The sequence below is a fragment of the Lucilia cuprina genome, chromosome 2, assembly GCF_022045245.1.
Source record: "Lucilia cuprina isolate Lc7/37 chromosome 2, ASM2204524v1, whole genome shotgun sequence".
NCBI lineage: Eukaryota > Metazoa > Arthropoda > Insecta > Diptera > Calliphoridae > Lucilia > Lucilia cuprina.
In genome coordinates, this window is record NC_060950.1 from 22,155,711 (window position 1) to 22,172,464 (window position 16,754).

Sequence of the window (16,754 nt, forward strand, 5' to 3'; positions counted from 1 at the left end):
CATATATCGGGATCATTTTCGAGTCATATTTTTAGCGCTCAATTTATTAATCACGTTTAGGTCATGAAAGGGAGTAAAAAATGACTCAGTTTACTGATTAGTCATCCAACAATCTTCCAAATGTTAGCTGGGATCAGTCTAATATAACATAGAATTTTAATACAAAGTGTTTCATGTGTAATATTCATGTGTTGGGTACATGAATATAACTAAATTAAGGCTTTTAAAATTTGCTATACTATTATATATTTATGCACGTATGTTGGATATACATATATACATTCAAATATATAGTTAAAATTTATACAACATTCATATATAATGTTGTCATTAAATGTGCTAAAATTATAGAGAATTTATTCATTTTATGTTTTTTTTCTCCCAGAATATTATAAATATATATGAAAGTGTGTGTGAAATAAAATTTTTAATATCAAAACTCATAAACTAAGTAAGTAATTAAGAGAAAAAACCAACAAAACCCAAAACCAACAAAATATAACAAATAACCCTACCAAAAACAAATATTTTTTCGTTAAATAACAATAATGTTTATTTTTATTTTTTTTTTAATTTTTCACTGCTTTTTTTGTCTAACAATATAATTAGAAAAAAGTAACGTTAATAAGGTTTTTTCTTATTTATGTAAGAAAAAAAATAAAAGAAAAATAATGCAAAACATGTTTAATTATATGAAACATAAATTACTTCTGTTAAAAAAAAAATCGTTAAAAAGGACTTTTGCTATTTTTTCTATTTTTTATTTAAAAAAGTTGATTGCTTATAATTTTCATCTTATGCAAGTAAGAGTATAATTTTTTGAATAGTTAAATACGAATTTTAAATATACTTCATTTTTAGTAATAGTTACAATTTTCAAATATTATTTTAAACTAGCTGTGTCTTGTCAGTATCTCTATAGGTTTAGCTGTTTAGATATAATTGACTGAAATTCAGAACTACGAAGTCATCTACTGGAAAAACGGTACAGGAACTCGTTTAACTTCCTGTGGGTCTATATTCAAAAGATCTTGTAACACTTTAAATTGACAAAAAGAAAAATTAACAAGTATGAATAAAAAGTCGGACATGTCCGACCTTGACCGAGCTATCTAATCTTTTGCCATAGCAGCCCCGTTGCGGAATGACAGGCCGCATAGTATTAAATCCCCAATGCGTACCCCGACAAGGAAAAAGCAATCACTGGTCTAAAGTCAATAGAAGGGGGTAACGAGTCCCAACATCAGGTGATATCAATATTCCGGCAATGCGGAAGTGACCACCCTTATGATGTCATGAATGAATTGCATTATTCAAAACGCAATCTCCATCATCTAATGACCCATTCCAGTAGATTCCTTAACCTCTTAAAGCCCGCGCAACCATACTACTGAGATGCCTCTGTTGTTTTGGCAGTCCGAAATACCCAACAAAATGCATCAGGATCCCTGTTTTATGAACCTATCAATGTAACAAAGGAAATAGGAATTTCCAAAGTCAATTAATTGCAATAATTGCCCCGATAAATAGTGGCACAGCATGTATCAATATATCCTGCTGAGATGGCAACAGCACCGAAGAACTTCCCCGAAGCGTAAAAAGGCATACTAAATCAGTGCTAATCTCCAATATATGAAGACTTTTCCGATCTTTCACCAATTTTAGCATCAGTTTCATTCCCATGATCATAAAGATCGATCTACGGGATGACAGGCAACCATTGAATACTGATCTGACAATTCCCCAGCATATACTGGCGTCCCACTATACAAACGGTAAGAGATACCTGTTCGAAGAGAGAATTATCTAACCCATTAGGTATAGGATATATCAGTCCTTAAACCAACATTCTCTCCCCGCGATTTTGGGTACGTGGATCCCAAAGGAATCTCAACCAACTGACCAGCCAGGACATAGTCCTGCGGACAACTGGCCACCCGTAGTGCCAGATTATATGGTGCTCTGGTTAGACCTCATAACAAATCATTCCGAGGCGAAGCCAAGGATACATTTGACATCACCAGTTTATATTCCCGGCAGATTAGAGGTATTGGTAGCACCTCTTTATCCCGGGATTGCAATACACCTTGATGGAGATTTCATCATGGAAACATGCCCCCAGGGGGTGCTTCTTTAGACAGTTGGAAAATGTGCTTTGTCCATTGGACGATCTGCCATTCAAAAAAAATCATTGATTCTTGTAGGCGTTAAAATCGACTCTGTTTGCACGACCCCATTCAAAGATCTGTATCAAGTCGTGATTAATCCATTCATTCATATTGTGGCCGACTTCAAGAGGGCTTGGTTTATAATTGAATGAATTGGAATGGCAGATATTACTGTAATCGGCAGTAAAGTAGATAGAGTTGAAACTTTGATACAAGTGCATCATGCCACACTCTCTTGGAAACATCTAGAGCCACCACTTTACTATTACCAAAATGGTGAATGGACTGATACAATTTCCACTAAAGGTCATTGCTAAAAGTGACATTTCGACATTTGTGGTGCAAACGATATAACTAACTAAGTATACCCAAAAGTCTATAGTAAAGGTTATAAAAATGTTTAAATGAAATGTTATACAAAATAAATAGCCATTCTTTTCTTATTTTTTACTTCAAATAAAGACCCTTTTTCAGTGCGGGTTTTGTTTTTTTTTTATATATATTTGTCCGTTTATCTTTGCAAAACAATAAACATAACATAATAAAAGAAATGCTGACTTTTTAACAAAAAATTGCCTTCTATGTATTTCTTTCCTCGTTTTCATAAAAAAAATTACAAAATACTCATTAAAATTTTAGAACGTTTTTAACTGACATTGTTTTTTTGCTGTGTCTTATTAACAAAAAATGTTTATTAAAAAAAATGCTTTTTTTTTTGGTACAAATACTGTAAAATCCTAAGTTATTTTTTTATAATAAATTTTTTAATAATAAATAAACTTGGAATAATTGAAAATTTTATTGTTTGAAAAGGAACGAACTAAAAAACAATACCATTGGTAAATTAGATCTCAGAGCATTTCAATTAACGAAAGATGGATGTTGGTAAAATTATTGAGGAGTTATGGTTAAAATTACTTACACCGTCCGACAAAAAGAAAAAAATTCGCTAGACAAGAACCGGATGATTTATGACTAGTGCTATAAATTTAAGGGAAAAAATCTGCGTTTTTCATTTTTCATTTCGTGATCATGTATCCTTTCAAAAGGTCTTCAAAGTTTTAAAAAGTACATTTTTCAAAAAATATTTTAAAATACTTTTACTAATCAAATAATGTCAAATTTGGTGTCAAGCCAACAAGAAGAATTGGGAAATATTTTGTATTATTTTTGAAAATCTGTCAAATCTTTTAAAATTCTTATCCTTAAAAATCTATTAAAATTTTCAATATTATTTTTTCAAAAAAATGTTGAAGTATTTTTTTATACATATTTTGATCCTGACAGAATAATACAACTATTATTGTTATCTTGACATCAATTTTGGTATTGTTTGATCAGTAGAAGTATTTTAAAATATTTTTTTTTAATGTACTTTTTAAAACTTTGAAGTCATTTTGAAAGGACACAGGATCACGAAATGAAAAACTAAAAACGCAAATTATTTCCCTTAAATTTATAGTTTCAGACGTAAATCATCCGGTTCGTGTCTAGTATTGAGTGTCGGATGGTGTTATCTAAGGAGTGAGATCGAAAAATTCTTAACACACGTTTTTCATTACATTTTTCAACCAAAGTATTATTTGATTTTTTTTTTTTTTTTTGATCAAGTTATCTTTGAAAAACATGTCAGTTATTATGTGTAATGTCAATTACTTATATTAATTTTTTTGTCAATCTGATTAAAATGAGTGACCAGAAAAAAGTGCGTACTGAAATTATTAAATATTTTCAACTAAACCCAACTTGGTCTTACAAAAAGTTGGCCAAGCATACAAAGGTCTGCCGTCAAACTGTTTCCAATGTTATTGGAAAGTACCGGAAGAACTTGTCAGTTGATAGAAAACCTGGTTCAGGTAGAAGGAATGGTCCACATGATGTTTCTAAAGCCAAAAAAATAGAACGCATTTTCAAAAGAGCTCCCAACACATCCGGTAGGAAAGCAGCTCGGTTAGCTCAGTGCTCGGACTATTTGGTACGAAAAGTTAAAGCTAATGCAGGTTTAAAAACATACAAGGCTCAAAAAGTTCCTGACAGGAACGCTGCTAAAAATTTAGAGGCCAAAAACAGAGCACGGAAATTGAAGGCAAGTTTTATAAAAAAATATTTTTGCTGCATAATGGATGACGAAACGTATGTTCTGGCAGATTTTTCGCAACTTCCAGGTCAAAAGTTTTATGTTGCTGATGCTCGAGGGAATGTTGAAGAAAAGTTTAGGACCCAAAAACAGACAAAATTTCCCAGAAAGTTCTTGGTATGGCAAGCAATATGCAGTTGCGGCAAAAGAAGCCAATCATTTGTTACAACGGGCTCTATAAATACCGAAATTTACATCACGGAATGTTTACAAAAAAGGCTGCTTCCATTCATAAGACTTCATAATGTGTCCACTTATTTTTGGCCTGACTTGGCATCCTGTCACTATGGTAAACAAGCCCTTGAGTTGTACAAGAACAATAATGTGGTATTTGTACCAAGAGAGGCAAATCCTCCAAACTGCCCGGAGCTAAGGCCAGTGGAGAGATATTGGGCTCTTGTTAAAAGAGAATTGAAGAGTACAAAAAAGGTGTCCAAAAGTGTGGTAGATTTCAAACGGAGATGGACTACATGTTCGAGCAAAGTGACAGAAAGCACTATAAAAACGTTAATGGAAGGGATTCCGAAAAGGGTTCAAAATTTCATTTTTTTTGTAAATTGTAATAATAATTTGAATCAAATAAAAAAAATAAAGCTGTAAGTTTAGTGGTTTCTTTTTTATAAACATATATGTATGTTAAGAATTTTTCGATCTCACTCCTTATATAACATAAATGAGAAAAAATAGAAATATAATTTATAAAATAATTACAAATTTATTATATTTAAAAGATTAATTATATGTGTATAAAAATATTTTGCAAACTATAAACTTAGTTTAAGCTTCTAATACATACAAACATACTTGCGTATACGCATTTAATGAGAAAGAAATATAAATAAAATTTATCAAATAATTACAGATTTATTACAACTGGAAAATTCTATTTGTAAAAGATTCATTATATATAGGAGTATTTAGCAAAATATTTATTTACTTTAAGCTTCTAAAGCATACAAACATACTTACGTATACGTAATAATTATTTCCGATTCAATTAACATCACTCATACTCCCATTTAATTTCAATTAAAATAACAACTAAGTACAGTTTCTTATATAATTTTAAAAGCATTTCATAATGTGTTTTTTTCTTCTCATTTGTTCTCATTATTTCGTTATTTTAACATTTTAATAATATAATAATTAAGATTTAAATCTTTTGGCATTTTCCTTGTAATTTACAGTCGTCTTAAAATGTCATTCTAAAAAAGAAATGCAGAAAAAAAGGAAAAAATTAAAAAAAGAAAGAATTAAAAACAGGCATTTTCCATAAAAAATTTCAGTATGTAAAATATTTTTCTAACAATTGTTGTTTTTATTTTGTATGTGTTTTTTTTTTATTTATTTCATTTCATTGTTATTCATATAAAAGAAAATGTAAATGTAATTAAGCGTTTATAATGCGGCACGCTTAACAAACACAACTACACAAACGTATAGACATACAGACAGACATTCAAAGTGACTAGAAGATAAATAAACAAACAAACAAATTCTAATTTGAAACGCACAATAGTCATTTGATATTTTAAATGGTGTGAGTTAATATGTAAGTGAGAGAATGAGTGACTGAAGCAGTAGACCATAGAATGTAGTACGAGAAAAATATGTCTTTGACAAACACAAAAAGAAAAAAAAAGATTAAAACAAAATAGTAGAGAAAAATGTTAGGGAAAAAAATAGATTTTTAATTGTGTTTTTATAGTGTAAGTCATTGTGATTTTTTGTTAACATGGTAAATATGTTGTAATGTAAAGGAGATACCCGAAGTTGTATTTACAAAGTATTAATTCCTTTTATTCCTGTCGTTTTGTATACCCTACATCACTATAATGGGCAGAGTATTACGTGTTTGTGCTGATGCTTGTAACATCCAAAAATATCCAACACTTACATTAAAGTGTACCAATCCGCTTAGAACCACGTTCTGATTGAGCTATGTCCGTCCGTCCGACTTTATGACTGTCTGACTGTCTGACTGTCTGTCTGTCTGTATGACTGTCTGTTTGTTTGTCTGTCTGTCCGTATATCTGTCTGTCTGTCCGTCTGTCTGACTGTCTGTCTGTCCGTATATCTGTCTGTCTGTCTGATTATATATATTTTAAATTCCAAATCTTTAAAAATTCCTCAGTGCACATTCTTTCATTTTCTTTAAAATGTGCAACTTTGTTGTTTATATAGATTTTTTTTAAACTCTAAGAATTGCTATAATATTATTGTTACTTTTTGGGTATTTAGGAAAACATTTAAATTTATGTTCAACCAAGAAGTTAAAAATATAAACTGAATAACAAAAAAATCAAGGGGTGGCAAACAATAAATGTAAAAAAATACTCATTTTAAAAGGCATTAGTGTTAAAAAAATATGTTCATATAGAGTCAAAATTACTACATACAAACACCATTTTCTGGCTTAATTCTTTCTTTCATAAATAACACATAACTTGTTTAAAAAAAACTGTTAATAGTTATGTTGGAAAAAATATTTTTTAAGATATATCTATTTACAAAAAAACTCAAACAAAGCATATAATTTAAATATGTATTTCTTCCCAGATTTGTACTTATATTTGTTACTTACTTCAAGTCACTTATACTAATAGAAAAAAATCTCTGCCAACGCATTTAAATTAAAATAAATTACGTCTGGATGTGTATAAAATCGAAGTAAAATTGTTTATTACAAAAAATACATATATCTAGCTATATTATCTTACACTGCCTCCTGCTCTCCAATACTGAAACAACTTATGAATTTATTCTGCCTCATTGATGTCCTGCCAAGTTTTGCTGATATTGTTGTTTTTGTTTTTGAGTCTGCATAAATAAATAGTAGAAGAACACTAACACGTCTATATAATGTTCATTTTTTTCTTATTCGTATTCTACTATTTTCGTTAATGTTATTGTCCTTTGGATTTTGTTTTGTTTTTAGGTGTTTTTCTTAAATTTTTTTGTTTTCATTCGTTTGGCTCATTATCTATTCACTGCACAAATTCTATTAATTATCGTTACACACTTTCCGATTGCCAATCAAATATTTGTCCTTTTGTATTAGTGTTTATTTATTTAATACCATTTTGTTAGGAGGAAGGGCAAAAAAAAAACAAAATTATTCTTATAAAAATCTACGTATCTAAACGAATTTTTGATTAGCATTTAATTATAAAAGATACACATTCAAGTGTACAACATTACTACTATGAATATAATGGTCACGTTATAATGAGAAAATATCGAAACTGTTTCATAAATAGATTTATTTGGAGTATTTACACAGGATTCGTATTAATTAAGGACACCCCCTAAAATGGTTGTCACCGTTAGCATGTTTCTTATGTTAGTGCTGTCTTTATTGGCGTAGTAATTTTTTCATTTCCTAAATTCAAATTGTTACGAAATGGTATTTGTAAGTATTTAAAGTATTTATTAGGAAGTTTAAAAAAGGAAGATTTAGTCGGTAAAAATGAATTTTCTTTAATGAATTTATGTAGAAATGCATAATTTGTTTAACGTTTTATCTGGATGTACTACACTGTTTTTTCGAAGTGCTAAATTTCATCGAATTATTTTAAAAATTGCGGCCTGTTGCATGGCACAAACTTTAAAACGACACACAGACGGACGGATATAACTAAGTCATAATCAGAAAGTAATTCTAAGCAGATTGGCCACTCGGGAGTAGTCGGTGAAAGGGCGAATGTAATAGCTTTAAAGGGAAGGGAGATCGAGATAGTTAACCTGACAAACGCAAAACCATTCGACGCAACAAAAGCTGAACTAAAAATATGTGTCAGAGAATCCCATAAGATCTCTTGGAATAATGAAACAGTGGGTAGAACCACGAAAATCCTATGAAGTGACCCAGATGAGAGCAAGACGAAAAATCTCCTCAAAATGAGCAAGTGTAAAGTTAAAAGGATAGTAAGTATTCTGAGTAAACATACAGACTATCGAGAGTTTTAACCGTGAGCACCTGCCGTGTCGGCCTTATCTCACGGTGGTCTTTTTCATCCACAGGGTAGACTTGAGAACGGTCTACCATCGCCCCATTTTCTTCAATGAAGAAGTCAGGTGGCAATTTTTGCACTTTGGCTATGACCGGTCCATGCGCAAGTACTTTGCTGGAGTACTCGAGCTATCTAATCTCTTGCCAAAGTAGTCACGTTGACTAGGTGCTGTTGATTCGGCAACAGCACCTAGAGACGTAACCGGTGGACCGAAGCACGATCCATCAATAAGCCGTAGACATTGTTCTTACTCACAGTGACACGCTGTGGTAAGTCTGATATGAACAGAGTATACTCTGAACATATCTGGAAAAGGAAGGAAAATTAATCGGTATAACTTGTATATGATACCTTTCATCCATCATCATTCAACCCAGCACACATCTCATATATTCGACACATTCATAGAGAAAAACATACGACACACTCATTTAGATATACGGGTGGGTGAGGCCCGCATACCTTTACATTCACTCCGTATCATATACAATTGACTCCAACCCATTTCCAACGCTTAGTCCCACAGTCACTCCTCTGTGGGGTATCTGTTGTTTTCGGCAACAGCACCGAACTTATCCCGAAATATTGATTATTATCATGCATCAGTTTTTTAACCGCCACTTACTCTTCTCGCGAATTTGGGTTTAAACCACAGCCACTACGTGGATCCCGAAGGAACCTCAACCAACTGACCAGCCAGGACATAGTCCTGCGGGCAACTGGCCACCCGTAGTACCAGATTATGCGGTGCTCTGGTCTGACCTCTGGCAATCTATGCAAGGACTAAGCTAAACAGTAGACTGTAACCAATTTTTCAGTCCCGGTCAAACCGGAGGTATTGGCCACCTCTATATACCCCGAAATTGCAATAACACCAAGGCGGAGGTCTCGCCAAGGTAACATGCCCCCGGGGGAAGTAAACACAACAGGCCCGTTTGTGACATAGGTGTATTTCTTCAGCCTAATCTAACAGGTTCTGACTAAATGAGGGCTCTACATGCTCAATGTCGTGTTCCTAGGTTGAATATTATTGAAAATATAACAAGCAAAAGTTCTGTATTCGGCTGTGCTAAATCTTATATGCCATACATCATGATGTGTTAAAGAAACAGTCGATAACAAAAAGTCCTCTCTTTTAGGTTATCACTTATTTCGTGCTCAATATGCTTAATTTCATTTTTTTTTTCGATATTATATGAAAATTCCAAAAAGTATCTTTTAAAAAACGAAAAAGTACCAGTATGTTCATTATTATAGAAAATTCAAAAAGTACCTTTTGAAAAACAAAAAATCCCACATAATCAGGGCTCTGTATACCTAATTTCTTGTCTCTATGTTCAATATTATAGGAAATTTAAAAAGTATCTTTTGTAAAGTGAAAATGTACTAAAAAGTTCCTTGTTATGGGTACTCATCTAACTCCGATTCTACATAGTTAATTTCATATTTCTAGGTTCATTATTATAGAAAATTAAAAAAGTACATTTTTTGTACCTTCTAAAGAATGAAAAAGTACTTTTTTAAAGTTTCTCATTTAATCCAAGCTAATCATATTTTAATAATTACATTGTAGAAAAACAAATATATTTTAAGGAAATCAATATACAGATTTTTCAGAGGTCACGTCATTTTCATCAATCATATGATAGGTGTGAACGTAGCTTTATAATTTGTGAGGGAAATCTTTTAGCTCTAACTACTAATCACTAAAGCACAAGGATTATCTATTATTATCTAACTATCAGAAATAAAGAATTTCAAAACTTTATTATAAACATTTAACTGAATCTTTAAAAAATATTAGGATGTAAATGTATGTATTTTTAAAATAAATTAGTCAATTTAAAAGCATTTCATCCACATATTTTCAAGAAAACATAGGACGTGTCCATTTAAACTCTAATAAGTGTACATTTATCCATATTATTAAATTTTCATTATTTTCCATAAACGTTTGTGTCACTGACGTAAAAGAAAAGATGACATACAAAAATGACAACATCTCCTAGTTTCAAGTCAGAATTAACTAAATCCAATCCTGCTATAAGGAAAACATCATTAGAAAAAAATCACATTTTTTTCATTTCGTTCAGAACATTCAGTATAAAAGAAGTATAATTTAGTAAAAATAAGCTGACATAAATGTTCAAAAGTGTGTACGAGTGTGTACAAGTTCTTATGGCAATAAGAGAAATAAATGAATAGAAGAGGATACATTTTACATGACATGGCAATAATAAAAGCATCAACAGAAAGAAGAAATCTTGTGTTCGCTCTCGCACCAACACTACTAAACAAACTTTCATGTACATATGACACAAACTGACCAATCAACTAACCAACCAAACCAACAGGCAGTCAGTCAGTTAAGCAGCGAACCATTCCATTTCATTTCAGTTTAAATTCCAATTCATGGTTTATGGATATGTTTTTGTTTTTACTGTAAAAAAGGATACACAATTCAAATAAATACATTTGTGTATTTTGTATTCGTATTTGTATTGTGTTGGGTATTAAAATGATGATAAACAAAGAGAAATATTTATGCGTTTTGTAAAATGAAGCATATACGAGTACAATTTTCTATTTTTTTTTGTACTGCTGACCAGTTAGTTGTTCAGTCCAGTCCAATTTCTGAAAGTAACAACCAGATAAACATTAAAAACAACCTTGTGTTACATCCTCGTATAGGAGTATAAACAACATTTTCCATGTGTTTGTATTTGTTTTTGAATGTTTAGAAAAGTACAATAAAAAGTGTTTTTTTTACTTTTTTGTAGTTGTCTAAAGGACCAACTGCAAAAAAATTTGTATGTATAACAAATTTGTTAAAATTTATTTTATTTAGAATTCTATACCAAAAGGATTTTATATGGATTTTTAAATCCCCCTTTGCTAGTGTTTTTGTGTTTGTTTTTAGTAAGTAGGCATTGGGAAGTATGCTATTGTATGAAGGAACCTTAAACGCATTAGGTTGATCCCTTAGGAATAAAGGGAAGTTTATAGATAAAATTAGTCATTTCGGTTTTTAATATATCCTAGAAAAATCTCGCAGTTTTGAGTTAAAAAGCCCATTTAAAAAAGGTTGGGGGCTAAGTGAAATAATAGTCCAATTTCAACAAATTTCAATAGACTTCAAAAACGACTCGCGTTTCAAAGTTAAAAAAAAATAATCTATAACAAGACAATAGACTAGAATATATATAAAACTGTAGACAAGACTAGACTATAGACTAGACTATAGACTAGACTATAGACTAGACTATAGACTAGATTATAGACTAGACTATAGACTAGACTATAGACTACACTATAGACTAGACTATAGACTAGACTATAGACTAGACTATAGACTAGACTATAGACTAGACTATAGACAAGACTATAGACTAGACTATAGACTAGACTATAGACTAGACTATAGACTTTAGACTAGGCTATAGACTATAGACTAGACTATAGACTAGGCTATATACTAGATTATAGACTGGATTATAGACTAGACTATAGACCAGATTAAAGTATATACTATGGGCTAGACAATAGACTGGACAATAGGCTAGACAATAGACTAAGCTAGACTATAGACTGAACTATACTATAGACTAGACTATAGTCTAACGTATAGTCTAGTCTATAGTCTAGTCTACAATCTGGTCTATAATCTGTTATACTAGACTGTAGACAATAGGTTATGTATAAGATGACATTGATGATCATTGAATCGTTAGTTAGAATTATGCTTAAGATTAAGAACAATGATACAGTTTTATTGTTAATTAGGAACATTTCCCTGCACTTTAATCTAACAAAGAGCTATTGAGGGGATTTATAAAAAAATACATTTTACCACTTTAATATTTAATAATATGAATTGTTGATATTGTTGTAGTTGACCATTTTGTTTGCTTAAAATGTTTTGTATTGAAATTTTCCAAAGAAAAAAAACATTACAGAAAATATACATACACAAACACATAGTAGTAAGCAATATAAAAGTACAAGGCGAATTCATATAAGGTGGTGTTAATCAATCTGCTGATAATTTTTTTCTTAATTCGCCTGGTTTTTCTAGCTGTCAAAGTTTGTTATTGTTTACATTTTTATATATAAAAATGTCCATTAAACAGAGAAAAACTTCGTTAATATTTTGAATAATTTATGTAAGAAATCTGAAAATACCAAACATCTCGTAAACAAATATCATTTTATTTAAATAATGGCATAATAGGTATGTATGCAAATATGTTATTTAAGAGAAATATTTTTTTTCTATTAAATGTTAACATATTACAAAATATTGTTTTATATTTTATATAAAAATTGTGTAGATAACGTGATTAACTAAAAAAATCTCTTCCGGAACACTTAATATTAAGAAACGCATATGAAGTATTTAAAAATTTTTCATCAAATGAATTCCCCGTACATATGGTTTTTGACATTTACGAAAACCAAAAGCAAAAACAAAATACATGGGAAATGTTGTTGTTGCAGAACTGCCACCACCTTATCTGAATTCGCCTTGTAAAAGTATTTGTTTATAATGTTAAACACACTTACATATATACAAAAATACATACGTTTGTATGTTTAAAAAAGTTTATATAAAATAGCTTTGATTTTATTTGTTTATAGGAAATTGAATTGGGAATAATTTAGAATATAACAAAATTGTCCATTTTGGCAAGTGAAATAAAAAAATGAAAAAATAAGCAACTAACAGCTTACAAACAAATACAACTCATACTGCAGCAGCAAACAAATCAAACAACAAAACATTAAATAAATCTCAAAAAAAAAGTTCAAATACAAATACTATTTACTAAACAAAGTTTATTTTAAATAAATTTTTGAGTGGTCATTTTAATAACAAAACTACTACTACTACTACTATCACCGAGTAAAACTACAACAAATAAATAAACAATTTTAATATTTTATTAACTAAAGTAAATAAATATAAATTTTATTAAAAGCATCAAACTCACTCATCCAAACGAAATCGAAAATGTTAAAAAATTCTATAGAAATTTTTATACATGAGTTTAATATTCTCTTTTATTTTATTGCACAACTACATATGAATACATATGACTACTACTACTACTCATCTTCCCGTTTCCGGTTAAGGGAATAAAAACGTAGCCAACCCTAAATGCTTGACTGCTTATGACGTCAAAAGTAACAAACATTATTCTTAAAAGTATTGAAATTTGCAAAAAAAAAAATAAATAAATATTTTATACAATAAATTGCAATATAAAATGACCAAGCAATTTTTATGAAAAAGTATATTTATTTATTCGACTAAAAAAAGGGAAAAGAAAATGTTTACATTGCAGAAAAATAGCACACGTTTTAAGTGACCATGTTGCTCATATTGAAAACATGAATCAATAACAAGTTGAAAATGAACAAACAAATAAACAAAAATTGTTAAAAGTATATAAAGAAAATACTCTGGGGAGTCTATAACTAAAATCGTGTTTTTTTTCTCTGTCTAAACATGTCTTACTTGACCAATAAACATGAGTTAAAGGACACACACATACACACACCAACTACAGTAACAAAGTACCCAGCAGTTCGACAAAGAGTCAATGCATACAAAAAGACAGTAATTTCCACTAATAGTTAACCACCTGGATGATCGTAATTCGTATGTTTTTGGTCATTCATCACGAATGTACCCTTTGTAATCGAGAATGAAGACAGTCGCCAATTGAGTGTCTAGATAGTAGACACTTGAAATTTTTAAATTTTAGTTCCATTAATATCTTACCACCTCGCTGACTCCAATTGGTATGTTTTTGGTCTTTCGTCACAATTAAACTCATTGTAAATGAGAATGAAGACAGTCGTCACTTTAGTGCCCCCTTGTAAGCGAGAGCGGAGGCAATCGTCTCTTTACTGTCTTTTTGTAGGTTGTAGTAGAGTAACGATTGACTTCCTCGTAGGACAAGCCCATGTTAAAATGGTTGGTCACCTAGGTAGTCAGGTGGTTAGGGGCCACCACAAGTGTAGGTTAAGTGGTCAGTTCGGGACTGTCCCGTCGAACTGCTGGGTACCCTTGCAAACTCTCATACCTTACAATTTTACCAACACACCGATAGATAAACCCCTGGCATGACAAAATTTTTACTTAAGTGAAACTAAAAAACTAAAGTCTTTTATAAAAAATTAACATGTAAGAACAAGTCAATAAAAACTGCAAGTTTTTGTAAAAAAAAAGATTTCTTTTTTACGTTTATGATGTTGTAGTTTTTGTTGGAAAATTCTTAGAAGGGTGTTTAAGATTTTTTGTTTAATATGTATGCTCTGCAGGTTTATTTCTATAAGTTTGCTTTTGCCTTTTTATGAGAAAATGACACATTCATATTGTCGAAAAAGTAATATAGTTAAGCAGAGCTGTGATAACTTTCAAATTACGGGGACATTGTTGTTTATGAAGACTGAAGTTTTGTAATTAGTTCTGTCAATTCTAGATGACCAAAGAAAAAATATTTGTACCAAATTATACTATCAGTTTTGGCCACATTTTTAAAAACGCAACATTTCTTCCAAATGTCATGAGAAATAATATCTCATGAGGCACTGATGACGATGATGAGCTTTAGATTTTGGTAATTTCCAAATCTAATAAATCAGGTTTGTAACTCTCTGGTTTCTAAGAAAAATACCAAATCATGTTTTTAACCTAAAAGAAAAAGTGTTTCCTACTTTCTTGTCTCTTAACTGACACTTTGACAATGATCATCTTTCAACAGCCACTATGTACAAGAACAATAACAAAAAATCAATTTAATTTTTACAAGTTTCAGAATTTTCTATCTATAGCATAACCTAAGGGTGATTATATTTTGTCACATCTTTACAATACGTTTAGATAAAGGTATCCATCCATCCACATTCATACACATAAATGTATTTTATGATATTGACCAACCATATGTTAACTTTTATCATTTTCCTTTTTTTTAATAATGTTTAAGTTACTTTTAACTATAAATGTTTTCTTTTTTTTGGAACAAGTGTAAAAGAAAAAGTTTTCTTGTAAAATATATACTTTTTTGTTTGTTTATCTTCGGTTGTTCCCAAAGGAAAAACCATTAAAATCATATTTACATTTTTTTAACACAGAGATACATAAATATATACATATACATATGTATACATGTGTATGTAAGTTTTGGGTTTAATTCTTAACATTTGTAAAAAGTTTTAAAGTATATAATTGAATATTGTATGATATTGTTTCTTATATCGGGTGAGACTAGTCTTCAGTGGTAAATATACTTTGTGACAATATTTGTAAATTTCTTATAATATTTTAAATTTTTACACACATATTTCCCTATATCGTTGATCACACGCATACATTTTTTGAACAATGAACTTTGAAGATTACGCCATTCTTGGATTTGATCTTTTATTCAACTAGAATCAATTATCAATGGAAGCAATGAAATCTCTGATGCCCCGAACACTATAAACATAAAATATGTCGTTATGAGTATAAAATTAAAAAGCAAGATAACATTTCATTCTAGACAAATCGGTAAAGTTATATAAACACGATTGTTAGATCTTACAAAGTTGTCAGTAAAATGTGCAGAAAATGTCTAACAACAGTGTCAACTTACAAATTTTGTCTTGCAACATTGTGAGTAATGCTTTTTCCGACAACATTGTATGTTCACAAGATTGTTAGAGATTTTTCATATTTTACTGATATCGTTGTAAAACCTGACAACCGTGTATCACAGATTTTAGACTAAAAGAACAGCGAATAGATCAACAAATATAATATGGACAAAGAAAAGAACAAGACGCCTGCTCAAGGTGTGGCTATAATGACGTTACGTATTCTGATTGAACACACATGACTACATGAAAAGCTGGAACACATTCTTTATTTTAAAGAAAACTTAACTTAATTTATAAACATTTGACGTCAATTCTCTTTATAAAGATTAAAGCCTCATCATTTTCAAATATTAAATAGTCATAGTGCTTGTAATGGGAGTACAATGGTCACGACGTCGGCTATGTGTATTTCCTATATTATATCTAACCTAACCACTGTCTTAACTGAGAAGATACGAATGTGTCGCCCCTGAAACATCAATGAAAACCTCAAGTGGTAATTTTTGTTCATGGATGTGCCGGTCCATGTACATGCACTTTGCTAAAGTAATCGAGCTATATAATCTCTGGCCATGGTAGCCTCGTTGAGGAATGACAGGCAGCATAAGCCATCATCTAATGACCCATTCCAGTGCATTCCTTAACCTCTTTAAGGCCGCGCAACCATCTCAGTTGTGTATGGATCTGTTGTTTCGGCAACAGCACCTAGAGACATATTTGATAGTCCGAAATACCCAACAAAATGGATCAGGATCCCTCTTTTATGAACCGTTCTATATGACAAAG

At 30.7% G+C, this 16,754-nt stretch overlaps 1 protein-coding gene across 1 annotated transcript in view; it reads right to left on the bottom strand.

Moving 5' to 3' along the window:
- Positions 1–5,401: 5,401 nt before the first annotated feature.
- Positions 5,402–16,754, bottom strand: part of LOC111680796 (conserved oligomeric Golgi complex subunit 8) — a 66,884-nt gene continuing 55,531 nt past the window's right edge. The window contains exon 6 of the mRNA XM_023442503.2: positions 5,402–5,510. The gene's annotated coding sequence lies outside the window, so the exon portion shown is untranslated. The remainder of the gene's footprint in view (positions 5,511–16,754) is intronic.